The sequence below is a fragment of the Bos indicus genome, chromosome 24, assembly GCF_029378745.1.
Source record: "Bos indicus isolate NIAB-ARS_2022 breed Sahiwal x Tharparkar chromosome 24, NIAB-ARS_B.indTharparkar_mat_pri_1.0, whole genome shotgun sequence".
Classification (NCBI taxonomy): domain Eukaryota; kingdom Metazoa; phylum Chordata; class Mammalia; order Artiodactyla; family Bovidae; genus Bos; species Bos indicus.
This window is the reverse complement of record NC_091783.1, coordinates 37,554,865-37,568,752: the sequence shown is the minus strand read 5'-3', so window position 1 is coordinate 37,568,752 and position 13,888 is coordinate 37,554,865. Positions and strand designations below refer to the sequence as shown.

At 49.6% G+C, this 13,888-nt stretch overlaps 1 protein-coding gene across 2 annotated transcripts in view; it reads left to right on the top strand.

Annotated features, from left to right (window-relative positions):
* Positions 1–1,513: 1,513 nt before the first annotated feature.
* The window catches only part of LPIN2 (lipin 2), a 76,337-nt gene continuing 63,962 nt past the window's right edge, over positions 1,514–13,888 (top strand). Inside the window, exon 1 of one of the 2 annotated variants that reach the window (XM_070778869.1) lies at positions 1,514–1,746. The gene's annotated coding sequence lies outside the window, so the exon portion shown is untranslated. Of the gene's footprint in view, positions 1,747–2,024; positions 2,144–13,888 lie in introns of those variants that run through there. The other variant, XM_070778873.1, reaches the window with a different exon arrangement.

Genomic DNA, 13,888 nt, shown 5'->3' with positions numbered 1-13,888 from the left:
GAATACTCAGGTCCCACACTAAGCTAAATTAGGCACTTTACTATGCCTGTATGCTCAGTTGCTAAATCCTGACTCTTTGCGACCTCATGGACTGTAGCCTGCCAGGCAACTCTAGTTCATGGGATTTCCCAGGGAAAAATACTTAGTGGGTTGCCATTTCCTTCTCCAGGAGATCTTCCCAAGTTGGGGATCAAAGCTGCCTCTCCTGCATTGGCAGGTGGGTTCTTTACCACTGAGCCACCAGGGAAGCCTGCTTTAAGAGTAATGGTGTGTGATTCTCAAGACAACCCCAGGAGAAAGGCATTCCTGTTCCCATTCTATTAACATAGAAAGTAAGGGTCCAACTATTTTTCTCACTTTAATTTCATTTCTCCAGAGCAGAGTAAAATACTCTGAAATACAAAGGGAAACGTCCAGCCTCTGTCTTTGAAAATTTTTATCCGCTTGTGAAGCCTGGCACCCAAAAGGGAAACTCTAGAGTCCTTGGGCCAAGGAAACCACCTACGTTTCTGTGGGGCCCTGGTTAAGGATGGGGTGAAGCTTGGCTGAATGCTTGAGAAAGGCAGAAGGAACTTGGAGGAGGAAGTGGTTGTCTGGTTCCTTCTGCAGAGGCCACCTAGGGGCCCTGAGACAGGGAGCTGGTTCCCTGGTCACAGCCCTGTCAGCCCACACTCCGTCGATGGGAGGAGACTGAGCTGCGGCTGGGCTTGGGAGGAGCTTTATATCAATGCCCTACTTTTCAATATCCTCAAATCTGTGTAAGTTGTCATCCACAGGATGCATACTGAGAAGTTAATGGAATTTGGAAGGAACACATGTACTTCCATTCATAACTTTCAGTAAGGGCATAGGCAGCGAAGAGATAAAAGCCAGTGTGCAACAATAATATCCAGCCCGAGCAATCCATTTGCTTAAATGTATATTTTCAAAAAGGGATGTGTAATAGGATGGGGCGGGGCGCGGGGAAGTAATCAAACAGATGTGCTACTGGTAATCGAAAGTGGATTATGAAATACTGAGGCCTTGTATCTTTTTTGCCCTTTACTGTGTTCAGTCGCATGGGACTCTTTTACAACCCTCTGGACTATCCATGGGAGTCTTCAGGCAAGAATACTGGAGTGGGGTTCCACTTCCTTCTCTAGGGGACCTTGCAGATCCAGGGATACTGCGCCTCCTGCACTGGCAGGCGGGTTCTTTACCACTGAGCCACCTGGGAAGCCCCTTTCATATTTATTCTTTTGGGGCAATTGGGCTCTAAGATGCTCGTGACGCGCTGCAGGGTTGCCATGGGGACCAGGAAATACTATTATAGAAAGGTAACGTTCGGATGGCCCCACGCCCGCCAGAGGTAGGGGCCCGCCGAGCGCGCGGGAGATGGGAGGCTCCGCTGCGCAAGGGGCCGCGGGCTGGAGGGCGGCGCGTGGCCGGGAGGGGGCGGTGGAGCGGCGTCGTCACGTGGCGGGGCGGGGCCTGCGAGTCGCCCGCCTGCCTGCCCGCCCGCCGCCGCTGCTCCGCCGCCCCGCCGCCGCGTCCCATTCATGAGGGCCGCCCGGCTCGGCTGCGGCCCAGGCGGCTCCCGAGGCAGCGGCGGCGGCGGCGGGATCCCGGGCCCCGCGCGCGCCCCTGGCCGGCCCCGCCCCCTCGGCCGCCCGCGAGCGCGCCCAGCCCGGCGGGTCCTCGCCGAAGCCGTCCGGCCGCCGCCTGCCCTCCAGGCGCCGGCGCGGGCCGGGAGCGGAGTCGCCGCAGGTAAGCGGGGTCGCGGGGCCGGGTCCTCCCCGCGGTGAGGGGGGTGGTGGGGAGGGGCGTCTCCAGCTCGGCTGCAGGCCGGGCCCCCTGCCTGCGCCCCCTGCGGGCGGGCAGACGCGGAGAAATTCGGCGCCCCCGGCGCGCGAGTGGAGGGTGACTCCGGGCCCCCTTGCCCGGCCCTGCGGCGCGGAGGCGGAGCTGCGGTCCCGGAGACGCTCGGCCGCGCGGGTCCCAGCGAGGGAAGCGCCGCCGGAGGCCGCGTCTCCATCCCGCCCCCGGGCCTGGGGGAGGGGGCCCGGCACGTGATCGCGGCTCGGCCGGGAAGTTGCTGTTATTTCTCTGTGGCCGTTCGTTCTCCAGGCGTCTCCGCCTCCGGGCTCTGGACCGGATCCCGAGTGTGAGTAGTTCTCCTCCTCCTCCCAGACCCCCTCCCCGCGCACATCCCCGTTTGCGTCGACCGTGTGCAAAGAATGCTGAGGCTTTCTCTCTCGACTTCTGACCCCGGCGGGTCTCCACCTCTCCCTTCGCCGGGGTAGATGGAGACTGTGCCCAGTGAATACTGGGCATGTGGCCTGGAAGAAAACCTTTAGGAAAACCTTTACCAGAAAGATCAGCCTCCCTTTCAGAAAGTGCTGGAAGTCGGACAGTTCGGAAATGTTAAGAATTAACTTAGCAAACCGCTAGTTTCATTTAAAAATGCACGATTGAAAAACTGCCCCCTCCCTCCGTCCCCACACTGAAAAAGTGCCCCTTGCCTTGGTGTCAGGCCAGGCCTTATTGAAGCTCTTTGCCCTGTGCGGATGCTCGTGAGTGTTACTGGTTATTGAAACTTGCCCTGGCTAGTTTCTAAAGCTTTGACAACACGTAGCCAGTCCTGAGGTAGATTTTGAAGTATTTAGAAATTGTTTAGGGGCCCCTGATGGCTTATATGTTGATGGTCTGATGTTGATTGCTCTCAGCTGCGGTAACATTGGAAAGGGCGGCAGGTACAGCAGAGGTGGGAGCAGCAGGGGAAGGGCCCCCTAGTGCAGCATCGTCTCTGCTGAAGGGGCGGCAGCCTCAGGCCATCCTGGGCAGGAGTGTGAAAAGCCCCCAGGCCAGGGGTGGAAAGGCATTGGACCGTGTGGGTGGCCGATTCCCTCCAGTTATAAAGTGCGGTTGGGGCTGATGTGTCAGATTGGAGCACCTCCAGGCCCAGGGGTGGATGGTGAAGGCCGAAGAATGCTAGAAATGAGACTGGTAGGTTCTGTTGTAATTGATGGTGAGGTTGAGAACCAACTAGAGAAGCTTTGTTTTGGAGGAACTGAAAGTGGGAGCATTGGAAGGCCATCTGACACTACAGTAAAGACACTGGTGAGAAGCAGATGATTAGGATCGGCTGGGCTCTGTGTGGTTGCTCCGTTGTTCTTGTGGCTGCGAAAGGTGCTGGTCACAGGGGATTGCCACGTTTGGGTTACTGACTGCACACTCTCTCTCCTAAGCTAGACTGTGTCCTAGAAGGCCAGACTCCGGTAGCTGCCAGCTCCCAGGGTAAGGCTAGCTTCTAGAAGCATCTCTGTGGAGGTCTGTAGAATGAAGGTAGGAATACATGGACAGTGTGTCTGTAACAGTGACTCGAGAGCTGGTGGCACTTCCTGAATGAATTCAGCTCTCCTGAATTGTGAGCCCTGGATGCACAGTCCAGGCCATGCCACACACTGGAGGTGGTAGTGGTGGCTTAGCCACTCAGTCGTGTCGGACTCTTTGCAACCCCATGGACTGTAGCCTCCCAGGATCCTGTGTCTCTGGAGTTTCCCAGGCAAGAATACTGGAGTGGGTTGCCATTTCCTCCTCCAGGGGATCTTCCTGACCAAGGGATCCAACCTACGTCTCCTGAATCGCAGGTGGGTTCTTTACTGCGAGCCGCCAGGGAAGCCCCCACCCCGCTGGAGGTGTTCAGTGAACTGATATACATTACAGTGAACATTTTGCAGTGTTTACATATTAACTTGAGTTTAGAGATAGCTTGGTTCTCTGTGTTGGCAGCTATGCTGCTTCATCTATACGCATTTCCTCATAGGTGGCAGCGGTGACACCCAGCTGGAAGCTTTGTCTAGTTAGGAGGTGGATTCAGCTGCCTCCCGTGGGTGCTTAGCAACCTGTCAGGAAGTGCCCCTTCAAACAAGTCTGCCCACCTTTAAATCCTTTTGATCCGACCCCAGCGGCTGTCGCTGTGTGTGTACGTGTGTGCCTGCATTGAGTTGCCCATCTATCTCTGAGCAGTGATTTGGGGCCTTTATTTTGAAAGCCCGTTTTGGTCTGTGGTATTTCGCTTCATTTAGAAGTACGTTGTTTTCCTCCTGGCTGAGCCCGAGTCCTCTGACTTGTCATTTGCCTTCTTTGTGATGAAACAACACACAGGTTGGTAGCAGCACCTTCTGTAGGCGGTGGGTGCATGCTCGGTCGTGTCCGACTCTGTGACCCCGTGGACTGTAGCCCACCAGGCTTCTCTGTCCATATGGAGTCTCCAGGCAAGAATACTGTAATGGGTTGCCATGCCCTCCTCCAGGGGTACTTTCCAGTGCAGGGATTGAACCCACTTCTCTTGTGTCTCGTGCATTGGCAGGCAGAATCCTATATAAATGCTGTCTTACTGCAACTTTGAGGATAGTTACTACAGGCTGGAGCAGGATGCTGTATGGTTTTTATCTTAGTAATAAAGTATTTTAAGTAAGTCATTTTGGTGGCTTTGCTGGCTAATAGCGGTGATTTGGGGAATCGACCTTCCCTGCCTTGGGCTTGAGTCTTTTAGTTACACTCTGTCACTCCAGCTAGACACTTCACATGTGTCCAGGGTGAAAGTGGAGAGAGAGTTGCTTGGGATCTCTGTGAGTCCTTGGCAGCGGCAAGCTGGGTCCAGGTGGTCTGGCCTGCTCTGGAACCCTGGGACTTGGGGATTCGGCTCTTAAGTATCCATTCCCTCTAGAGGGAAGAAGGAGAAGAAAATCTGTTAGGAGATAAATGGTGCTGCGATGCAAGATAAAGCCCCGTAGTGTGACCTTTGGAATTAAATGATGATAAATTATATTGTACAATCTTGTTTGCTTCACTGATTATAGTTTAGAACCTCTTTTCCTCTAAAGACTTTGAGTGCTAAATTGCGATGATGCTGTTTGTCGGTTAGACTGGTGTTAAAATTGCTACAAAGAAATGAAGAAAGGAGCCAGAATGCATTCACCTGGTAAAGCAAGGCTTCTTAGCCACAGCATCAGCCCCTTTGCCTGCCTTCATCTCAGGTCTACCAGAAGGGTGTGGCCAAACCCCAGGAGGGGTTTATATGACTGTTAGGTGGAAAGTGAAACTCGCTTAGTCATGTCCACCTCTTTTCGACCCCATGGACTGAATAGTCCATGAAATTCTCCAGGCCAGAATACTGGAGTGGGTAGCCATTCCCTTCTCCAGGGGATCTTCCCAACCCAGGGGTCAAACCCGGGTGTCCTGCATTGCAGGCAGATTCTTTACCAGCTGAGCCCACAAGGGAAGCCCAAGAATACTGGAGTGGGTAGCCTATTCCTTCTCCAGCAGATCTTCCCAACCCAGGAATCGAACCAGGATCTCCTGCATTGCAGACAGAGTCTTTACCAACTGAACTGGTGGGTGGGGGGTGCTTTTAAAATTATTTTTAGACTATTTATATCAAATATATGATTTGAGAGACTACATACATGTTCAGGGGCTGGGACTAGAAGGTGATCTTTTAAAAAGCCATTTGGAATACGTGGCCAGTTTTTGTCCTGTTTGCATTTAGAACTTTATTATGCAGTGTTGTGTGTATCTGTAGTTATCTGCGTATTTTCAACATGACCTATCCAAATAAGACTTCCCTGCTTCTTCGGAGGAGAAGCATTGGCTCCCAGGAAAGCACTGCTCGCTTTGCCCTGGTAGCTGATGGATTGCCTTTATCTGACTTTCTTGGCATGTGTGAACAGTTTAGATAATCTTATGAACAGTAATTAATCTTACGAACAGTAACTGAGTCTGTTGGCTTTATTTCATTTCATATCCTTATTTATTTTCTGTACCAATTCCCTTGATTGTTTCGTAATATGTAAGTTTGTCTGAACTGCGTCAACTGATTTTTGTTTCAACCAGGCAGAGTATAAGAATCTGCCTGCAATACAGGAGACCCAGCTTCCATCCCCGTGTCGGGAAGATCGCCTGGAGAAGGGAATGCCAACCCACTCCAGTATTCTTGCCTGGAAATCTCATGGACAGAGGTGCCTCAGGGCCTACAGTCCATGGGGTTGCAGAGAGTTGGACACGACTGAGAGACTAACGCTTTGAGAGTATAAGTAAAATTCAGAGTGGTTTGTAAATTCTAAATTGTTTTCAGCTTCTAGCATTTTTTCCATCTTTCCTACTCAAAAATCTAGAATGGTCCTTCTCGCAAATCTGAATTTCTCCTCTGTCAATTTCCTCCCAACCATCTCCACCTGCCTGAACATTTAATCCTCTAGACCCACTTCCCTTGATCGCCATCAGCTGCAGGGAGGCGTGCCCTCTGCGTGTGGTGACACAGTTGCTCTTTCGTTTGTCCTAGGCTGCTTTGTGTCTGCTCTCAAGTCATCCATGGCTTTCCTCTAGCAGCTCACCAGGGTCAGAGGAGACAACAACTGTTGCCTTAGTTTTCAGACACTCCCTGTGGCCAATCTGCCCCCTTTGCTCTGTAAATATTGAACCAAAGGGAGTGGAGGAGAGGTGGACTGTTGGATGGAATAAGAAGCCAGATGTAGAGGCTTGTTGTATTCTAGCGAAAAGATAGTTTGAAGAGGGAAGGAACTTTTAAACAGGGGCACCATTGGGGACCGGTCATGGGGACAAGATCTGTAGGTTTACAAGTCTCTGTGAAGGGGGGAGAGAGGAAGGGACAGGTCTTCACGGGTTGATGTATGGAGGGCATCAGATCCAGGGTGCCCAGGTGGTGGTGCCACCTAGTACCTAAAGGCACCTGTTGTGCTCTCTCCAATTGTCTTGATTTTTACCTTTTTTGGTCATTTGTTAATTTAGTTGTTGTATATTTTATGTAACATTACGGGGAGTGCAAAGGAACGTGGATTTGAAAAGTTTAAGAAACACGATTAAAGACAGTAATATTTCAAAGAGAAGAGGAACCAGTACCTAGGTTTAGAAGTGACTTGGTTTTGGTGAGTATGATTAAGTAATTGTAGATGAAGAGGAGATGCTGAGGGCAGGGGAAACCTCCTTCAGAAACTCTGAAGCTGGGACTAGTGACTTTCTCGCAGGAAAGAAGATGGGTATGTGGCACCAAGTAATGTCTTCAGTGGCTGAATGTATGCATCTACCTATTTCTGAAACATAATGGAAGGGGTGATATTATTTTGTTTTTCAATCTTTTGTAAGATGTTTTCCAATCTTTACTAAGATGTGTTCCTTTTTATAGAGAAAGGATCATAATTGTAAAGAAGTTCATTGGTTAATCTGGAATTGAAATCTACCTGAGCCTTTCTCCTGCCTCTGAATAAGCAGAGGCAGTGTGCGGTGGTCAGGATGGTTCTCATCTCTTCATTTAGTGGTGATGTGACGTTTTTTGCTCCTGATAAGCTAGGTGTGTCCTGCTGTGCTAGAGACGTGCAGTTTCATTCATTCTGAAGGGCCCTTGAAAGGTAGAAGCTCTTCAATATAAACTCATCCGTTAATCTTATTGTATGATTTTGTATAGTTATCAACTGGGAGACAGTCAAACCATCAGACAGTTCATGTGAACTAAGTACTCTGAATTGCTGCTCCCTGGTATGAAGTGGTACTTCCTCTGATGGGTGGGTCATAGACTTGTGACCCTCGTAAACTGATGTCTTTTCTGAACCCAGTGTAAGTCAGGGAGTGCTTGGGCTTAGAGGAGACCCCTAGGGGACATACATTTTGTTTCAAGATTCTGTGTGAATATACTTTTGCCTCATCAGGAGTCTACGTGTAATTATGTTTTTCTTTGTAAGACTTTCAAAGACTCTACCCACATATTTCTTTAAAATTTCAACATTTTTGGATGAATTTTGAGTCACATTAATAGCCATAACCAACCCAATGGACATGAACTTGAGCAGACTCTGGGAGATAGTGGAGGACCGGAAGCCTGGCATGCTACAGTCCATGGGGTTGCAAAGAGTCAGACACGACTTAGCGACTGAACAAGAAAAATAATCATAACGTCTTTTTACATAAGAACTACACAGAAGCAGGACTTATTTAGGGAAGCATCGTTTAAGAGAGAAGTTTTCCGTTTTATAACTAAAAACGTTAGTGCTTTTTGAGAAAGAACTGATCTTTTGTTGACCTGGCTCAACCAGTTCAAAAAACTTGCCTAAGTAATGTTATTTGAAAAGTAAGAATTTGGAATTTGGGGGTCTTTAAAAGATAGCTGCTCCATCCACTGAGGCTCTCCGTTTGCAAAATGGTGCTGATGTCTACTTTTAGGAACACTCCATGTTTCTAGGAGGTGCTTAATGTTTGTAAGACCTTGTCATCATCATTGCAGTTACATGATTGAACACTTTCTTAGGGCAAGGCGTTGTGGTTCACACAAATTATCTCAAGAGTCACGACGACTCTGGGAGGTGGAGATAATAGTCCCATTTTCTAGGTAAAGATGGTGAGGCTGGAAGAGCTTTGCCGAAGGCTGGCAGCTGTGCAGGGGCGGTGCTGCCCTCACCCCATCACCACCGCTCTGCCCAAGGACCGTAAGAATTCACCTGTGTCTGCTCAACAGGCTGGAGCCAGTTTTCGGGCTTTGTTTTGACTTGATTAGGTAACACTGGAGAACTAATTCTTAATGTCAGCGTCTATCAATTGCTAGAAGGCTAGCACCTGCTGTGTAGGTGCCTTGGGTTTCTCTGAGGCATTTATGTGTGAAAGCCAACGTTGCAAAGGCAAGAAGTGCCAGGGAGAGAACCCCGGAGGCCATGGGCCTGGGACCGCGATGGAATCAGCGGGACTGTGTGATGCCAGGTCCCTCTGCCTGCCTCTCCCGGCACGAGCGCGTCGATGGCCTGAGTCGGGATGGAGCGTTTAAAACACGGCCCCTAAACGCTGGCCGAGTATTGTCCTCAGCTGAGTCCCTGAGGACGCTGTTTCTGTTTAGTGTCGAGAAGGAGAACTGGGCTCAGCTGGACTTCTAGAGACATCGTTTGTCAGAATCCACGAAGCTCCCTTCCTCAGGGATCTTCCCAGGTACTCTGGACTGTCCACTTGCGCGTCCTCTGTGACTCCCCGTTACCTGGGACTGGACTGAGGGTCTCAACCCCGAGTCCAACGTGGCCAAGCTGGATGGGGCTTCCAGCTGTCTCCTCCACACGTAGCCTCTCCCCTCCCGTGGGGGCAGCCGCTGAGACCCCTAATGCTGTTGAGTTTGAGGGTTTCTTAATTGGTGCTTTCTTCACTGTGTCGTTTGACTCAACTTGCCAACTCCATCTGCAGAAAGATTCTAATGGAGTTTTAATGGGGTTTTCCTTACTTGTGAATAAATTAACGATTTGGGACTTATCAGCTCTTCAGTACAGGGGAACTTCCCATTAAACAAATACATTCATAGACCTTCAGGAATTTCCACGTTCTGAAGTACACTTTTGGCCTTAAGTTGACTCAGTTGTCTCATCTATAATGTGGAGACAACAATACCTATACAACTGGGCTGGTTCTCGGGTTTCAAGGACGATGTGTGTTAAATGTCAGAGCCTCAATTCACCCCAGGACCGAGGCTGGGTGGTGGACTGGGGGCTCTGACTAGACCAGGGCAAAGGGCCGGAAGGCAGCAGAACATCCCCCTTGCCCTGAAGCAGCTTGCAGCCTTGTCGGGGAGTTAAGTCTGCTTCTCTGTGAAGCTGGATAGGGAGGGGTTGAAAGGGAGCCGAGGAAGAATCAGAGAGACCTCTGTGCTTGTATTTTTAGCATGAGAATATGATGTTTGGTTGAAAGATGTTTATGTCTCAGAAATATGATTGCTTCCTGTGCTTAAAATTTCTTCCTTGACCCAGAAACTTTAATCTTTATAGTGTCAAAATAGGAAATATGCTTTTGTAAGTCAGCAGTTTTGTATATACTTTATGTACTACGTACATTTACAAATTTAAGCCTTGGGATTTTCGCTCTGGCTGTGTGAATCTTGTTGTCCAGGCCTGTAGGGAGAGCCGTGTCTTTGTATCTGCAAAGCAGAGCTGTCGTCTGTACTTGGTATATATACTGCAGATGAACGCATAATTAAAAGAAAATTCTGTTGCTGACTGCTTTATAACTCGTCTCTAAGTAGTTGACATTTTTCTGCAGGTTTCAATCATTTTCATAAAAAATTTACTTAGATTATAAAACTATGTGTAGTTTTATTCTCTGCTAGTTGAAAAATACTAATATACCTGTATTGCTGTGGTAGCTGATCTTTTTTTTTTTTCCCAACTGCTGAATGTTATCCTGGTAAACTGCTGGCTGAATCTTTTGCTGATGTCCTTGCCATCAAATGGGAAAGGGCTTCTGTGTAGGGCTTCCTAGGTGGCTCAGATAGTAAAGAATCGGCCTGCAATGTGAGAGACCTGGGTTCGCTCCCTTGGTTGGGAAGATCCCCTCGAGAATGGAATGGCTACCCACTCCTGTATTCTTGCCTGGAGAATTCCATGGACAGAGGAGACTGATGGGCTACATACAGCCCATGGGGTTACAAAGGGTCAGACGTGACTGAGCAACTTTTACCTTTTTGTTTCTGTGTTACGACGTTTCCCTACCTGGCGCAAATCATCTGGATAACATAGTAGCAACTCTGCTGTATTTAAGTTTCCTGGTTCATTTGTTTGGTCTTGTTAATGAAAAGTACCTAAATCTCAAATGGACCACCAGGGCTGATGCTGAGAGTTGGAAAAGGGCTTCTCCTAATTAAAAGCCAAACAAAACAAAACCTCATGGTGCTCCTATGCACTTGGTGTTTATTTCTCTTTTCTCTAGTAGATTGCATTCCAGTAAACAAGATTCTTTTTTATAAAGCTGCATCACATAATAAATCTCTCCATCTTAAGACATTTTAAAGTATATGTGTGTATATATGTATTTATATGTAGTTTGCAAATTCAAATAGTACTTTGAATACTCTTCCTCACTCTTGCTCACTGCTTCCTGAAAGCAACTCCTTTCAGCTCTTCTGCCTGTTTTGTGTGGGACTTGGGTGCGTGTGTGCGTGTGTGCACGCGCACTGCTTGCCCCTCGATAGCTTGGTTTTTCTGATTGGAGGCTTTCTCAGAGAAAGTGACTTCCTGGTGTGTGAGGTGAAGATTCATCCCCTGTATAACCCTCCTTACACACGTTTCCTTCCATCCTCCCAACATAGCTGTATCATAATTTATTTTCTCAATATTCGGTGTTTATGTTTTCATGACTGAATATGGTTCAGAGCCAAGCCTGTGCAAGGATCCTGTTTCTCCAGCAGTTCCAGTCTTTGTCTTCTCTGGAGTTAGTTGCTGTGTTGGTGAATGTGTCAGGCCCCCAGCTTCCGACAGAGCTCCGGACCCCTCGCCTGGGTCCCCGTGACCCTTGCCTGCCTCGGGCCTGCCCTCCCGGTGGCAGGTGCAGGAAGGGCTGCTGGAGGTCAAGGGCCCCTCCCGTCGTGACCGCCTCCCCTGGAGCTGGGAGGTGGGTGCTGCCCCTCCTGTCTGCAGGCACCTGTGGGAACGTTCAGTTTGGAAAATCATGGTTTTGACTTGGAAGTTTTCTTGGGAGTTGTCGTGGTTTCTGACATCTCTCCACCAAGGAGGGCTTCTGAGCACTTTCCGACTGTGTGATCCTCCTTGTTTTTTCCTGCATCCATCTTTCATCTTTCAAAAGCATGACACCTTCCACTTCCTCTAAGCACACTTTTTACTTGCCAGTTACTCCTCTTGTATTTCTTCCTGTTGACCTGGTGAGTGGATTCCTTTGCTAGGGCTGCCATCACAGAGTGCCACAAATGATGACTTAAACCCAGAAGCATGCTGTGTCGAAGTTCTGGAGGCCACGGGTCCAAGGTCGTGGTGTCAGCAGGCCTGGGTCCTCCAGGGCCGCCTCTCTCGTTAGGCACCAGCCTCGGCATTTCTTGTGGGCGGGCCGCGTGATCTCTTCCTCAGGTTCTCGTGGCCTACTCCCCGGGTGTGCGTGTCTGTGTGTGTCTCTCTTTGTCCAGGGCTCCCCTTGGCATAAGGGAGCCAGTCATTCATTTAGGGCCCATCCTGACGACCGCATTTGAGCTCAGTTAACCTCTGTAAAGATCCTGCTTCCAGATAAGGTGGTGGTGTGATGTGTTGAGGGTTTGAACATCGACTTACCCTGGGCCACAGTTCAGCCCAGAAGAATGATTTTCAAGAGGGAATGCTGACCAGGTAAGACCCTCTGTGTCAATAGCGTGTCCTGTTATTGTAACCTCTTAAAAGATGCTTTTAGTCACATCTGTCTTCACTGAAGATCAGAAAACCACTCTCAGGAAACAGTTTTTTGATTGCACTTGGAGATTTTTGTTCAGAGTCTGTGACTGCTAAAATTTCCACTGGTTTCCTGAATGTTTTATAACTTAGCATCTGAGTCACCTCATTTCGACTCTGGCCTTGATTCTACAGTAATTTGAAGGTTGGCAGAATGCCTAAAGAAAGAGCAGCTGCAGACCCTGGGAGAGTAGATCGAAGTCTGTCCCGCATGTTAGGTAGCCACAGTCCTGTGCTCTGTTTGTCCTCAGGTGCGGCTTTCACCTAACGTCACCCACTCCATTCCTTCCTGCCTGCGCCCTTTGACCTCCTTCATAGCCGTTATCCTGGTCTGGCGTTGTCTCTGTCTTTGCCTCTCTCTCCTTCGCGTTACAGTGTAAGTGCTGTGTGGGCAGGTGCCTGGTCCGCCCAGTTCGCTGCTTGATCCCAGCTCAGAATCGAACATTGAACAGCACGTCCAAGTAGATGCTGCTTTTAAACAGATTGATGTGGGAAACAAGCTTTGTTTTCCAACATTACAAACGCTGCTTCACTGACCCACTGTTGCTCTTGGGAATTCTCTCTGTCTGTGAAGGAGCTCCTGTTCCCCGGGGCAGGGCGGGGGAGGAGGGGGCGCTGGCTGCAGCTGCTCTCTCTGTCCACCCAGAGCCCCGAGAGGGATGGCCCCTCCTGACATACCTGAAAACTCCCCTGGGGCCCTGGTAGGCACAGTGCACGGTCAAGCAGGATGTGAAATTCGAGTCCTGTCTGCACTCGCCTAGCTGGAAGGCCCTTCCAGGTTTCCCCCGGCCTTCTGCAGCTGCAGCCTGGGATGCCGGAGCTGGGTGGCTGCCCGGGAGTCCACAGCCCTGCCTCCCAGCCTCCTGATTGCCACGTGCTGTCTGACAGTCCCCAGGTGGTTCCAGAAAGAAGAGGAGGAAGTGGTGAATTTGTGCTTCCTGATCTGAGAGACTTCCTCTGAGATACCAGGGGCTGCATTCCTGAGAGTGAAATGCAGGGGACCTGCGGCTATCTGTGTTACAGGAGCTGAGGCCTCCTGGCCACAGTCATGACATCAGTTAACTAAGCTGATGGGTTGGTGCTTGTTTTTTTCCTTGATCGTTTAATTGTTGTGCTGCAAGTCATGAGGAAAACCCTCCTCTCCACCGTAGGAGTCACTGAAAGGTGATTGAGGCAGTGAAAGAGGCTGGTCTAATTGTTTATGTGGCAGAAGTCACCTTCTAACTAGGGTTGTGGCACCGGAACGCATCGCGGCTCTCTGAAACCAGGTGAGATCCATTCCCACACAAGGGCTCGGCATTCTGATGATGGCCAGGGCTGTAGCTTTAACCTCCCTAATACTCCTTTCAATTTAAGTTAGAGAAATACAAGCTTCAAAAATGAACTGTGCATATTCGTGAAGTGTTGAAACCGTCACCTCTCATGCAGTGGTTTACACTCAGCTTTGGCACTCCTGGAAAATGTATGGAACTTGGTGCCTGGGGCAAGGTCTCTGTGAAACCAGATGATGGGGTGGGGAGGTGGAATGTGGTTCTGTTGTTCTGCGGGGGGGTGTGTGTGTGTGTGTGTGTGTGTGAGAGAGAAACTTGCTGAGTAGATATGTACGTACATACTGTGTGTGTGAGAGAGAAACTTGCTGCGTAGATATGTACGTACAT